Source organism: Henckelia pumila, chromosome 4 (genome assembly GCF_033568475.1).
Source record: "Henckelia pumila isolate YLH828 chromosome 4, ASM3356847v2, whole genome shotgun sequence".
NCBI lineage: Eukaryota > Viridiplantae > Streptophyta > Magnoliopsida > Lamiales > Gesneriaceae > Henckelia > Henckelia pumila.
The window spans coordinates 90750197-90763279 of record NC_133123.1 but is presented as its reverse complement, the minus strand read 5'-3'; the positions used below and the strand labels follow the sequence as shown (position 1 = coordinate 90763279).

The window sequence follows — 13083 nt, the reverse complement described above, 5'->3', positions numbered from 1 at the left end:
TTCGGGCTGAGGTGGAAGGGCTGTCAAAAACTGGGTGGGTCTGGTCCAGGCAGAAGGGAGTTGAATGTAAAAAAATCTCTCTATCCATCCCTTCCAAGAGGAGGGCGTGTCGTCTAGGAAACAAGCATTTTTCCAAGCATTCAAAGAGAAGGCCATTTTGGTAAAACGGCAGGCGTAGTAGTAGTGAAAAATCAGAGGGGTGATGGCCAAGTTGTTTGTTTTGAAAAGAATGTAGGTGGCGTCCATCATTCGGAAAGCGTTCGGATGAAATTGGTTCAGAGGAACCTTGTAAAAAGTGGCAACTTTATAGTAAAATGGATGGACTGGGAAACGAAGCCCATTCCTGAGTTGTTCCCTGAAGAAAGTACAAAACCCTTCAGGAGGATGGTCAGCCCGGCCCAGGGGGCCGGGGATAAGGATGGAATATGAAGGGGGGATGTTACCCATAGCCTGGAGCTCTTCAATAGACTCCGGGCGAAGGGTACTGTGAACTGGGTGAACCAAGGACCCTCAGGGTTTGGCTTGGGGAAGGCTGTAAGGGAGGAAGGTTGAGTTACCTTAGTTTTTCCCTTATCCTTAGAAGCCCCAGCTTGGGATTTCTTGGGGCGAGAAGAAGAAGGGGCTGCTGCACCGCCTGGGCAGCGGAAGTAACAGGAGAAGGAGAATCATGGCGCAAGGCCGCAGACTCAATACTGGCAGAGCCACGAGCATTGGCCCCAGAAGTCGAGGATGCAGATTCCGACATTTTTTGAATGAGAAAAGGTAAAATAAGGGGAAATATAGTAGAGGAGAAGGGGAAAACTTACAGGAAAAAGAGTAGATGCGAGAAAAATCGGGCGAGGCTAGCCGGATTTGCAGAATTGCTGGAGAAGGAATACTGGAGAATTGCAGAGGAAGTAAGGGTGCCGGAGGAAGAAGAAAGTGAATCAAGGAATGGGAAAGGGATTATATATAGGTGGGGGAATTAAATCAAGGCCGTAGATTTACAGATAATCGGATGGTGGGAGTGAGTCTAGGAATACGGACCAGGCAGGGTAATGATGATATGGGCATCTGAAGGGATAGGTAACATGTACTAACCCTTGCCCGTCATTTCAACTTCTATGGTTGACATCATCCCATGCATATTTTTGAAATTTGAAAAATATATTTCTCCAGCCATTGGGATAAGTAGTGATACCCCGGGAAGGCAGGGGATCAGGGCTATGGAGAGTCAAAGGCGACAGAGATGTAGTCAGGATAGCGAACAGGGCTCTAGCCCGACTATTTTAGGGAGGAGTAGTGATACCCCGGGAAGTCAGGGGATCAGTGTTATGGAGAATCAAAGGCGACAGGGATGTAGTCAGGACAGCGAACAGGGCTCTAGCCCGACTATTTTAGGGAGGAGTAGTGATACCCCAGGAAGTCAGGGGATCAGGGTTATGGAGAATCAAAGGAGACAGGGATGCAGTCAGGACAGCGAACATGGCTTTATCCCGACTATTTTAGGGAGGAGTAGTGATACCCCGGGATATCAGCGGATCAGGGTTATGGACATGCAAAGGAACATCCGGGCTGGATAAAATCTGACTAATAGCTCAGATACAAGGGAGTAGCTCACCCCGGAGGGCGGAGTGAGAACAAAAAGACCAAGTCTTCAGGACTTGAGCAAGACCCATTTCTCAGGGGCACGATCCCCACGATTTCTATAATCTTTCGCCTGCCGGCTTCATCGTGCTTGACAGGTAAACGTGGGCAACTTCTGCACCCACGACCCAGATCGTGGCCACTACCCTGGAAATGCGGAATGACTTTCTCACTCTAAACTCTATAAATACCTTACATCAGGTATCAGTAAAGGTATGTTCATCTAAATTCCAAAAACACTATACTTATTTTTCTAAGCCCACTCTATATCTAAGTCTGACTTAAGCGTTGGAGTGGCCCCATCGGAAAACCTTCCGGCATCCCACTAACGTGCTTCTATTTCTTTTCCTCGTGTGCAGATCACCTTGGTCGGGGAAGGACAACCTACATACCATCCCCATCAGCCCGGTAATCCTCGTCAGGCCCACTTCACTACCTCTAACAGCCCGAGCACATGTTTTTATCAAACATCATCAATGATCATAAAATCTATAAGTCCTCTCCCATTATATTTCGCATGTTTCAGCGAAACTATATAAGGTGCATACTAGAGGATCAACTTATCAATCAAATTATAATGTTGAAAATTTTTGTTTCAAAAAACCTCGATAAAATTCTGAGATGGTGAACATTTTCTGGAAATTTTCACAATAAACTAAAGTAAGCTCATAATGTTGTTGTTTACACTTAAAATTATTCATTTTCTATTCAGTGAGGTCCTTATGATAATAATTTTCAACAAGAGTAAGAATCTAGTCAATTTCGAAACATTAAAATTATTTTTTGGATCCAAAGAAAAGAAAAGCATAAGAAGTTCTATGGTCTCATCACTGAATCTAGAGTTTAACTATTCCAACTAAAAATCTATTGCAGTATTAAATATATCTAATGAAATTGATACCCAAATGTGATGGTATTCTTTTGCTTGCATGACCGGTGTTAGGATCGAAAATATGTAGAGAGGAGGGAGAGTGAATACACACATTAAAATATTTTTAAGCTACAATAACTCATTTTTAAAATGCTCAAAAATGAACCGAGCACCGAGACATTAAATCAAGTTCTATTTTCAAACCGAGCGAAAAACACTCCATATAACCCTCTAAAAACCGATTAAACATTTTTGAAATTATTTGAAAATAATGCAAGTTTAAATGATAAAAACAGTTTGGTTGCATTTTATCAAACATTTTGTATGCAACATTTTGATATTTTCATAAAATGATTCAATAATGTTTACCAAACAGTAGCAAGGAGTAAATGCAATGAAATAAAGAGACGCGAATTTGTTTATGGAAGATTGAAGGTCAAATCCTTATGCATCTCTCCTTTTTCTGTTTTCGGAATGATTTTACTAAAAAACTTAGATTTGTACAAGATTTATACAAGCTATTTGTACAAATCTATTTCGACTTAGGACTCATCCCTCGCTTAGTCGAAACTCCTAGCAATGCTCTCAATGTTCTTAACAACGATTCAACAAACAATTACACATTCTTTAATGTTTTTGTGCAAACATTCTCACTAAATTTTTTTGAAGTGCATCTCTCTTTGTGTGAGTGGGCTCTCTTCAGATGTATTCTTAGATACTTGAACATAGATGAGTGCTCTACAAACTTGATTTGGTGTGGAGGATATATCTTTGAAAGCTCATCTCTCATTTTGTTCTTCATACAGATCTTTCTTAGGCTTGATCTATTTCTAGCTTGTTTTTTTTTCTATAATCGGCTCATGCTTTTAATCCTCATCAAAAGTTTACAAGTGATCTTCAAGGTATGTGTGACGCCCGGGGCTGAAGAAGTAGAGAGTGATCGCCGGTGCCAAGAGGTTGCACGGACAATGAGCGGCTCCTGGTAGGCTTCTAGGCGGAGGGAGACATGAATGAACCGATCCCGTGCCGGAATGAGAGGGGATTCTGAGACTGTGTAGGTATGGGACTACATAGTTGAGGAGGGCTTAAAAAGATTTCATATGTACTATTCATATCAAGAAGGTGCATCTTCTTTTCGGGAGCTCATCACATAAGAACTCCAAAGTTAAGCGTGCTTGACTTGGGGCAATTATAGGATGGGTGACCTCCTGGAAAGTTTCTCAGGGTGCGTGTGAGTAAGGACAAAAGCACGCTGAAAAGACCCGTTTTGATACAGTGGGTCGTTACAGTATGTATTTATTGCCTCCAAGAATGATATGAACGTAAGATTCAAGAATATGACCATTTAAGAAGTTTCTAGACATTTTCTGATGTTGAAAGAATCATATTTGAGTTGCTGGAAATTTTCAGAATTTGAATATTTTCCTATGTCGTATTAAAAATCTCCACTCTCGAGTGATAGATTCTAAATAAAATATCATTCAATCTATGACCAATAAATTGAACGCAATCAATTCAGGAAAACACAAATAAACCGAATGAATAATTCTAATATATCAATCAAAATATCAAAAACATGGTTTCAAGTCAAGCTACGTCATCCCTCTAGACAAAGGAATTAGTTCATAATGAAAATAAAAATCAAACAAAGCATGTTCTTCAACATCATTAAAAAATTAGGAGAAAGAATGAAATAAAAAAGAAGGTAGATGATGCTTCTCCGTCTCCGGTGGTCGCTTCGTCCGTCTTTATGCCAAGAATGCTTCTTCTCCCTTCTCCTTGGTCTCTAACCATATCTAGCCTTCAAAAACTCTCTAAACCCTCGTATCCTCCAGAATAAGTCATAAAATCCTTTTTAAAACTCGATTAAAGATTTTTCATATTTTTTGAGACTGCGCAGCGCTGGAGCTCTAATTATTTGGTGCTGGGGCGCTCAAGTTTTGTATTTTATTTTTCAATGACGGACGTCTAGTGCTGGAGCGCTCAAAATAAGGCGCGGGGGTGCTTAAGACATGAAATTACGGGCGCTGGAGCTCTAGGAATATGGCGCTGGGGCGCTACGTGTTCTTCCATTTCACCATCTGCGCAACATTTGTGTAAAAATCATAACTCAAGTTCTAGCAGTCGGATCAAGCTGGAATTTTGACAGCAACTTTAAAACATCCTATTCTTCAATTTGAAAGGTGGAGATTGGATGTGGAAGTCTGTAACATTCCCAGTAATTTTCTGAAGTTTGCTATCCTGTAATTCGGCTTTCCGCTTCTTCTTGCTACTTTTCTTCAAATCCTTGCAACTCACAAAAACAACAACAAATACGCATAATATCCATTTCGATACATCACAAAATCCAAGTCAAACCATATATAAATTAAGTGCATAAAATGTACTTATCAAATCCCCCCAAACTTAGACTTTTGCTAGTCCCGAGCAAAACAGTAATGAGCAATATAGTCGACCTTTGAATTTATACATTCCAAGATTCAATACACATCTCTGCTAATTTTCTCAAGAGTTCTCGTTTGTGTGTGATTTGCCAATCTCATCTACCCACCTAACTTTCGGTAAAATCATGCAATCCGTAAGCTTCATAAAATCATTAACTCCGCCCTCAAGTTTCAAAATACTCTCAACCAAGTTCAACTTTTACTCACACAGATCAACAGGACTTTTTCGGTTAACATTAGGCTCAAGTATAATCAGCAGGAGATAAGAATCCATATGTATATCAATGTAAACAAGGACTCATGATTCAAAGCAAAGGGAATTGAATATTTTCAATTTGTGCAGGATTATGAGTAGCTAAAATTTTTTATTTGCATTGCCAGACATTAGTCTTGGCTTTCTTCTACTCCATACATCTCCATCTTTATGCCTTGTATTTGGACTAGAATTTCAATCCATTTTTTTTCCTTTTCAAGGCCTCCCCTCACCTTACTTTCTCCGCCATTACTTTTCTTTAAACTTTTTAGCTACTCAATTTGTTTTGGATTTTTCATGAATATAGAATGGCTAAAAAAAAAAGCTCAATAGATTCGAAAAAAAAAAATGCCTAAATCACTTCTATGTTCTTAAAAATCTACCTCAGTTTCAAGTAAAAATCACAAGAGTTAAGAATCAATTCCTCTAATCCACATCACAAATCCACATAATTTTTCTCTAATTGCTAGGAGTATCGAAAATCATGGCATTCGTGCATAAATGTGAGAACTCAAGATTAAATATAGCTAACATGAACTTTTTCAGCGAAAAAAAATATTTATTTTCATCATAAGCCAACACAATTATAACATCATGCAATTAACTCAAACTAACTCATTAAAAAAAATTCAAATTTTCACAATTTTTAAACACCCCCCCCCCCAAACTTAAATTGTGCATTGTCCTCAATGTACAGTATTCATTTAAAACACGGGACACATACCTTAGGCACCAAGCGTCAGTACTCGGCACCATCTTAATCACTTAAAACTCTTCATCAGGGGTGGCTCCTAAACTCTTTCAGCTCCATACTTTTTCACCTACACAATTCAAAATCATTATTGATGTCTAGTTTCCTCATGATAAAAATAAAATCAAAAACAACTAAAAGAAAAATAAAAACGCATAAAAACTAGCTTGGGTTGCCTCCCAAGAAGCGCTTAGTTTATAGTCCATAGCCCGACTGTATTTCAATTCTAGCCCGGTTCCGCTTTGTTGAGGGTCTTCCCTTTCGCTTTCACCCTCCAAATATATTCAAAAACATTTTTAAACTTTGATTTCTTCTTCGTTTTCTTCTTTTTCTTTGGCACCTTCAAATCATTCTTCTTTGAATCTACCTCATGAACAAGTTTAGGATGACCATCTAGCTTCACAACTCGCTCAATCATGCATAATTCCTCGATGGGTGGATTACTTGATTTCTTGAATATGTTAAAAATAACTCTTTCGCCGTCCACACCCATTGACAACTCACCATTCTTCACCTCAATTTTGGCATCAGCAGTGGCCAAGAAAGGTCTCCCCAATATCAGTGGAATATTTTCATCCTCCTCCATATCTAGCACAACAAAATCCATCGGAAAAATAAATTTATCTATTTTTACCAAAACATCTTCAATGATTCCAAGCGGATATGTGATAGATCTATCAGCTAGCTGCAATGTGATCATTGTGGGCTTCACCTCGCCAAGTCCTAAGCTCTTGAAAATAGACAAAGACATCAGATTAATGCTAGATCCTAGATCGCAAAGTGCATTATTAAAATAAGAAGAACCAATAGTGCAAGGAATAGTAAAACTCCCTGGATCCTTCAGCTTTTGTGGCATCTTCTTTTGAAGCACGACACTACATTCTTCAGTTAAGCTCACCACCTCATTCTCTTGCAGCCTCCTTTTCTTGGACATCACCTCTTTAATAAACTTCGCATAATTCGGCATTTGTGCCAAAGCATCAGCAAAAGGGATGTTGATATGCATCTTCTTAAAAATCTCCAAGAATTTTGAGAACTGCTCGTCCACTGCCTTCTTCTTCAACCTTTGGGGGTATGGAAGAAGAGGTTTGTACATCGGTTTCTGCTCAGGTTCAGACTCTTTCTCCTCGACCTTCTTCTTGTCAACTGCAACTTTTTCAGACGTCTTGCTCTCAGATTTGCCCTCTTCATTATCCACCTGCTTCCCACTCCTCAACGTGATAGCATTGCACTGCTCCTTGGGATTCACCTCAGTATTACTTGAGAATTTGCCTCTATTATTATCTTTCAGTGCGTTCGCCAACTGCCCAATGCTAGTCTCCATGGATTGCAATACAACACCCATGTTGGCCACATGCGTCTCTAAGCTGTCAAGACGAGTCTCAGTTCTCGCCATCCTCTTGCTCGATTCATGCACAAAAGCATTAAAAACATCCTCCAAAGGAGGCTTACCCTCACCCTTATTTGTATTGTATCCCGGAGGAGAATTCAACACATTATTATTATTATTTGCATATAAAAAATTCTCATGATTACGCAAACTAGGATGATATTGATTGGGTACAGGATTACCTCGATAGTTGTTGTAATTTCTGTTGTTCACGTATTGAGCTTTCTCCACACTCTCAAATCCATCAGCAGATTTTATGGCAGTCGCCAGCGATGCTGTCTTAATAGAAACTTGATTGAATTTGGTCAGTGCAGCCAACTGTGTAGAAATAGTAGCCATCTGAGCAGTCAAAGCAGTGAACGCATCAACCTCATGAATTCCAGCACGCTTCCTTATCGCAGATCTCTCACTCGGCCACTGATAACTGTTAACAGTCATTTGTTCAAGCATATCATAAGCCTGTTCAGGAAATTTAGAAAATATTGAACCTCCAGCTGCAGCATCCACAGAAATACGAGTTGGTCCATTCAAACCATTGTAGAATAATTCGATCTGTTCCCAATCCGGAAAATTATGGTTCGGGCATTTCCTAATCAATTCCTTGTACCGCTCCCAAGCTTCATACAGTAACTCATAATCTTGCTGTTTGAAAGTAGTGATCTCAATTTTCAGCTGGGCAGACTTGGCAGGAGGAAAGTACTTAGCCAGAAATTTGGATGCCATGTCTTCCCATGTAGTGATACTCCCAAGAGGTAGTGACTGCAACCAACTACGAGCATTGCCCCTAAGAGAGAACGGGAAAAATCGTAGTCTGATGATGTCCTCAGTAACACCATGAATCTTCACTGCGTCAGCAATTTCCAGAAAAGTACGCAGATGCAGATTTGGATCTTTAGTAGCTGCACCCCTGAACTTATTCTGCTGCACCATATTAATCAGAACTGGCTTCAACTCAAAATTATTTGCCGTGATGTTCTGCCGAGCTATCCCAGAATAATGAGTATTGATCACTGGTCGAAAGTGATCTCTGATCGGCACCGGAGCATTATTGACAACTCGTTCTCTTTCTCTTTCTTCAACCATTTGTTGCAACTCTTCCCTTCTAGCTTTTCCCAAAGCTTTAGCAGTTTTCTCGATTTCCGGATCAAAGAGTAGTGAGTCGTAACTTTGGCTTTTTCGCATAAACTACATAGACAGGAAAATTTTTTAAATTAGAATCAACAAAATAAAATAAAATGCTCTAAATCAAAATTAAGACTAATTAGCACAATTTAATATAAATCAAATAAAATTCAATCCCCGGCAACGACGCCAAAAACTTGTTGCGTAATTTTGTGCCCGCAAGTGCACGGTGTCAAGTTAATATAGAAAATGAGTCCAATTCGATCCCACGGAGAATGAATAAAATGATATTATATTGAATATTTGCAACTAATCAAATTTTAATACTATGTAGAGCTACGAGAATGATTTGAGTTATATCAAACTAAAATTTGCAATAAATAAAATTAATTAACCACGAGTTCGCAAGACGAAAATTCAATCATAGACAAATTCTAGAGGTTCGACATCACTTAACCATCCACCAAGTTAATTCATAAAGAAATCTATATCATAAATTCTTCTAATTTATTAGCCAAGAATTTCTATTATTTTCTACTACCTCTCTCGAGTGTCAAGCAGAAATTCGTATTCAATAGCAAACTCAATATCTCTATCAAAGTTAAATTATTCAATCCGGTAAATAGCACAAGGATTCTTCTATGACTTCTATGGAGTTATATGTCTCTCAAACAATATAAACACCAAAGATATATTTTTCTATGTTGTATTCAAAATCTCCTCTCTCGAGTGATAGATTCTAAATAAAATATCATTCAATCTATGACCAGTAAATTGAACGCAATCAATTCAGGAAAACACAAATAAACCGAATGAATAATTCTAATATATCAATCAAAATATCAAAAATATGGTTTCAAGTCAAGCAACGTCGTCCCTCTAGAAAAAGAAATTAGTTCATAATGAAAATAAAAATCAATCAAAGCATGTTCTTGAACATCATTCAAAAATTAGGAGAAAGAATGAAATAAAAACGAAGGTAGGATGATGCTTCTCCGTCTCCGGTAGTCGCTTCGTCCGTCTTTGTGCCAAGAATGCTTCTTCTCCCTTCTCCTTGGTTTCTAGCCATCTCTAGCCTTCAAAAACTCTCTAAACCCTCGTATCCTCCAGAATAAGTTATAAAATCCCTTTTAAAACTCGATTAAAGACTTTTCATATTTTTGGAGACTGCGCAATGCTGGAGCGCTAACTATTCGGCGCTGGGGCGCTCAAGTTTCGTACTTTATTTTTCAATGATGGACGTCTAGCGCTGGAGCGCTCAAACGAAGGTGCTGGGGCGCTTAAGTCATGAAATTACGGGAGCTGGAGCGCTAGGAATATGGCGCTGGGGCGCTACTTGTTCTTCCATTTCACCATCTGCGCAGCATTTTTGTAAAACTCATAACTCGAGTTCTAGCCGTCGGATCAAGCTGAAATTTTGACAGCAACTTTAAAACATCCTAATCTTTAATTTGAACGGTAAAGATTGGATGTAGATGTCTGTAACATTCCCAGTAATTTTCTGAAGTTTGCTGTCCCGTAATTCGGCTTTTCGCTTCTTCTTGCTACTTTTCTTCAAATCCTTGCAACTCACAAAAACAACAACAAATACGCATAATATCCATTCGATACATCACAAAATCCAAGTCAAATCATATATAAATTAAGTGCATAAAATGTACTTATCAAGTCACACAAAAGTTAACACTAGAATAAATTCTAGAAATTTATATATTAATGAAGTTTTTTGGAATGTCGGTTCACCTACCCTGTAATTGGTTTGGACGATTAAAATAAAAGTTCTACTCTCACTTTTGACAAGATTTCCTATGCTATCATTGAAAGAGTGGGTGCCCGGTGAGCCAACTTGTGGCTAAGGGCTTTGATGACTCTTTGTATAAACAATCTTTTGTTTAATATAATTTACAATTTTATTAATGGCAATGACTTTATCTTTCTTCATATTGTTATATTGTGATATACTATTGTTGTTTTGATAAAGACCTTGAATATACTATAGTGTATGTAAGATGTGGTAGAACATGGGGATGTCTATCATGAAACACATCTTATAGTCACTGTATATTCTAAACTGTTCCTAGTCGATTGAGCCGTCCGATAATAAGGATAAGGATCGCTCGAGTTTGAGACTAGCATTTGTGATGCAGAGTACCACGTTTCATTGGTAAGGAACATGGAGATGTTCGAAGCATGCAAATGGATATTCATACGATGAATGATCAAACTACCCTATCCGGACATTCCAAGTGGTTATCACTTATCGAGTGGATAAAGTCTGCGGTTTTGGTTGTACACCATTAGTCCTTACTACTTGAAACATCATTGAGACTCTATATGCTAGCACTGTGCTTTGACTCGTTTACCGACTCTATTAGAGTCATCAGGTGTCGGGATTTGGTACAGTTACAACACATATAGGAGTCGATGCTTTGTTGTCAAGGATTCACCACATACTTGCGAGTGTGGATATCCTATGCGATCCGAGGAGATATTAGTGTGACGAATCTCTGGCCAGAGTACATGATGTTGTTGGAAAACTGGCGAGTTCCCAGACCAATTACGATTGATACCCGGTGCAGCGGAAGTTTAAAAATTTTTTCATGGAACGTTTCCATGGTATGGGTATCAACCGTTCATCGATTGAATTACGTGTGTGTAAAATTTAAATAACAATTAAATAAATTTTACCTCAAATCTCGCAACGAGATTAATGGACACCAACAGAACAATTCTGCTCTTGTTGTCTCTCCCTGGAACCGATGAACGCCTTCAATCAGGTCCACGAACAGAGGTTTAATCCCTCTGATAGATTGCACTAGAAAATCTATCAGAAGTTTTCTGCGAAGAGAATACACGAATTTGATTCGTTATTCCTTACTGCGATTCAAAATCACAGACCGGAATTTTCTCGGGCAGAGCAAGGGGGCGGCCGAAATTCTTTGAGAGAGAATAGGGTTTTCGAATTTTTGCTCTCAAAAATTATGACCTGTTGTGTGTAATTTCTGTACTGAAATAACTTATTTATAATGCAGGCCACTAACACCTTAGGGCCCATTAGTCATAAGCTGGGGCCCGACAAGCAAAGCCCGCTCGTTCAGAAATTAATATAAAATTCATCGTGACTCCGATTGATGAAACGATTTCACCAATGTGCACAGAAACCATTTCTGCACGTTTTAAAGTCAAAATAAATTTTCCTGAATCCGAATTCAGTGGTTTCCAAAAATGTCCATCCCTATGTCATTTTAGGAAATCCTACTCCCTTACTCTTATTTAAGAAGTCCAACTCCTTAGTTCATTAAATTTAACTCTTTAAATTTAACTATCTCAACGGGGATTAAAACTCCATTACACTGTGTGACCCTCAATGGTTCAGGGATACAGCTAGCCGTGGGCTCACAACTCCTTGTGACTCGGAACAACATTTTCCGACTTGCCCAACGAATCATGGTAAAGCGCCTAGCAACATCGCCCCATGATTCCCTAGGTATCACTGATAGTGCCTACAAGAACCAGTAGATTTTGGTTAACGTACAGTACGGTCCCTTCATCCATATATCCCGATCGAATCAACAACCATTGGTATATCGAGAGTCGCTCAAGATTCGATAACTATGCAATACATCTTGAAGATCAAATTAGTGACATCGCATGTGCTACTAAGAAACCATTTCTTAAATCACATCAAGTACTCTGGCCAGAGATTTGTCACACTAATATCTCCTCAGATCGCATAGGATATCCACACTCGCAAGTATGTGGTGAATCCTTGACAACAATGCATTGACTCCTATATGTGTCGTAACTGTACCCAATCTCGACACCTGATGACCCCCTCAGAGTCGGTAAACGAGTCAAAGCACAGTACTAGCATATAGAGTCTCCATGATGTTTCAAGTCGTAAGGACTAATGGTGTACAACCAAAACCGCGGACTTTATCCACTCGATAAGTGATAACCACTTGGAAAGTCCGGATAGGGTAGTTCGACTATTCATCCTATGAATATCCATTTGCATGCTTCGAACATCTCCATGTTCCCTACCAATGAAACGTGGTACTCCGCATCGCAAATGCTAGTCTCAAACTCGAGCGATCCTTATCCTTATTATCGGACGGCTCAATCGACTAGGAACGGTTTTAGAATATACAGTGACTATAAGATGTATTTCATGATAGACATCTCCATGTTCTACCACATCTTACATACACTATAGTATATTCAAGGTCTTTATCAAAACAACAATAGTATATCACAATATAACAATATGAAGTAATATAAAGTCATTGCCATAAAAGTGTAAATAATATTAAACAAAAGATTGTTTATACAAAGAGTCAACAAAGCCCATAGCCACACAGTTGGCTCACTGGGCACCCACTCTTACAGATGTGTTTTAAGAAATGGTTTCTTAGTAACACATGCGATGTCACTATTTGATCTTCAAGATGTATTGCATAGTTATCGAATCTCGAACGACTCTCGATATACCAATGGTTGTTGATTCGATCGGGATATTTGGATGAAGGGACCGTACTGTACTCTAACCAAAATCTATTGGTTCTTGCAGGCACTATCAGTGATACCTAGGGAATCATGGGGCGATGTTGCTAGGCGCTCATACCA

The 13083-nt window shown here is 39.0% G+C and overlaps 1 non-coding gene across 1 annotated transcript; it reads left to right on the top strand.

The window, feature by feature from the left end:
- Positions 1–7903: 7903 nt before the first annotated feature.
- On the top strand, positions 7904–8009 carry LOC140869869 (small nucleolar RNA R71). The gene has a single exon (XR_012146860.1). It is a non-coding gene; the product is annotated as a small nucleolar RNA R71 (small nucleolar RNA).
- Positions 8010–13083: the final 5074 nt, after the last annotated feature.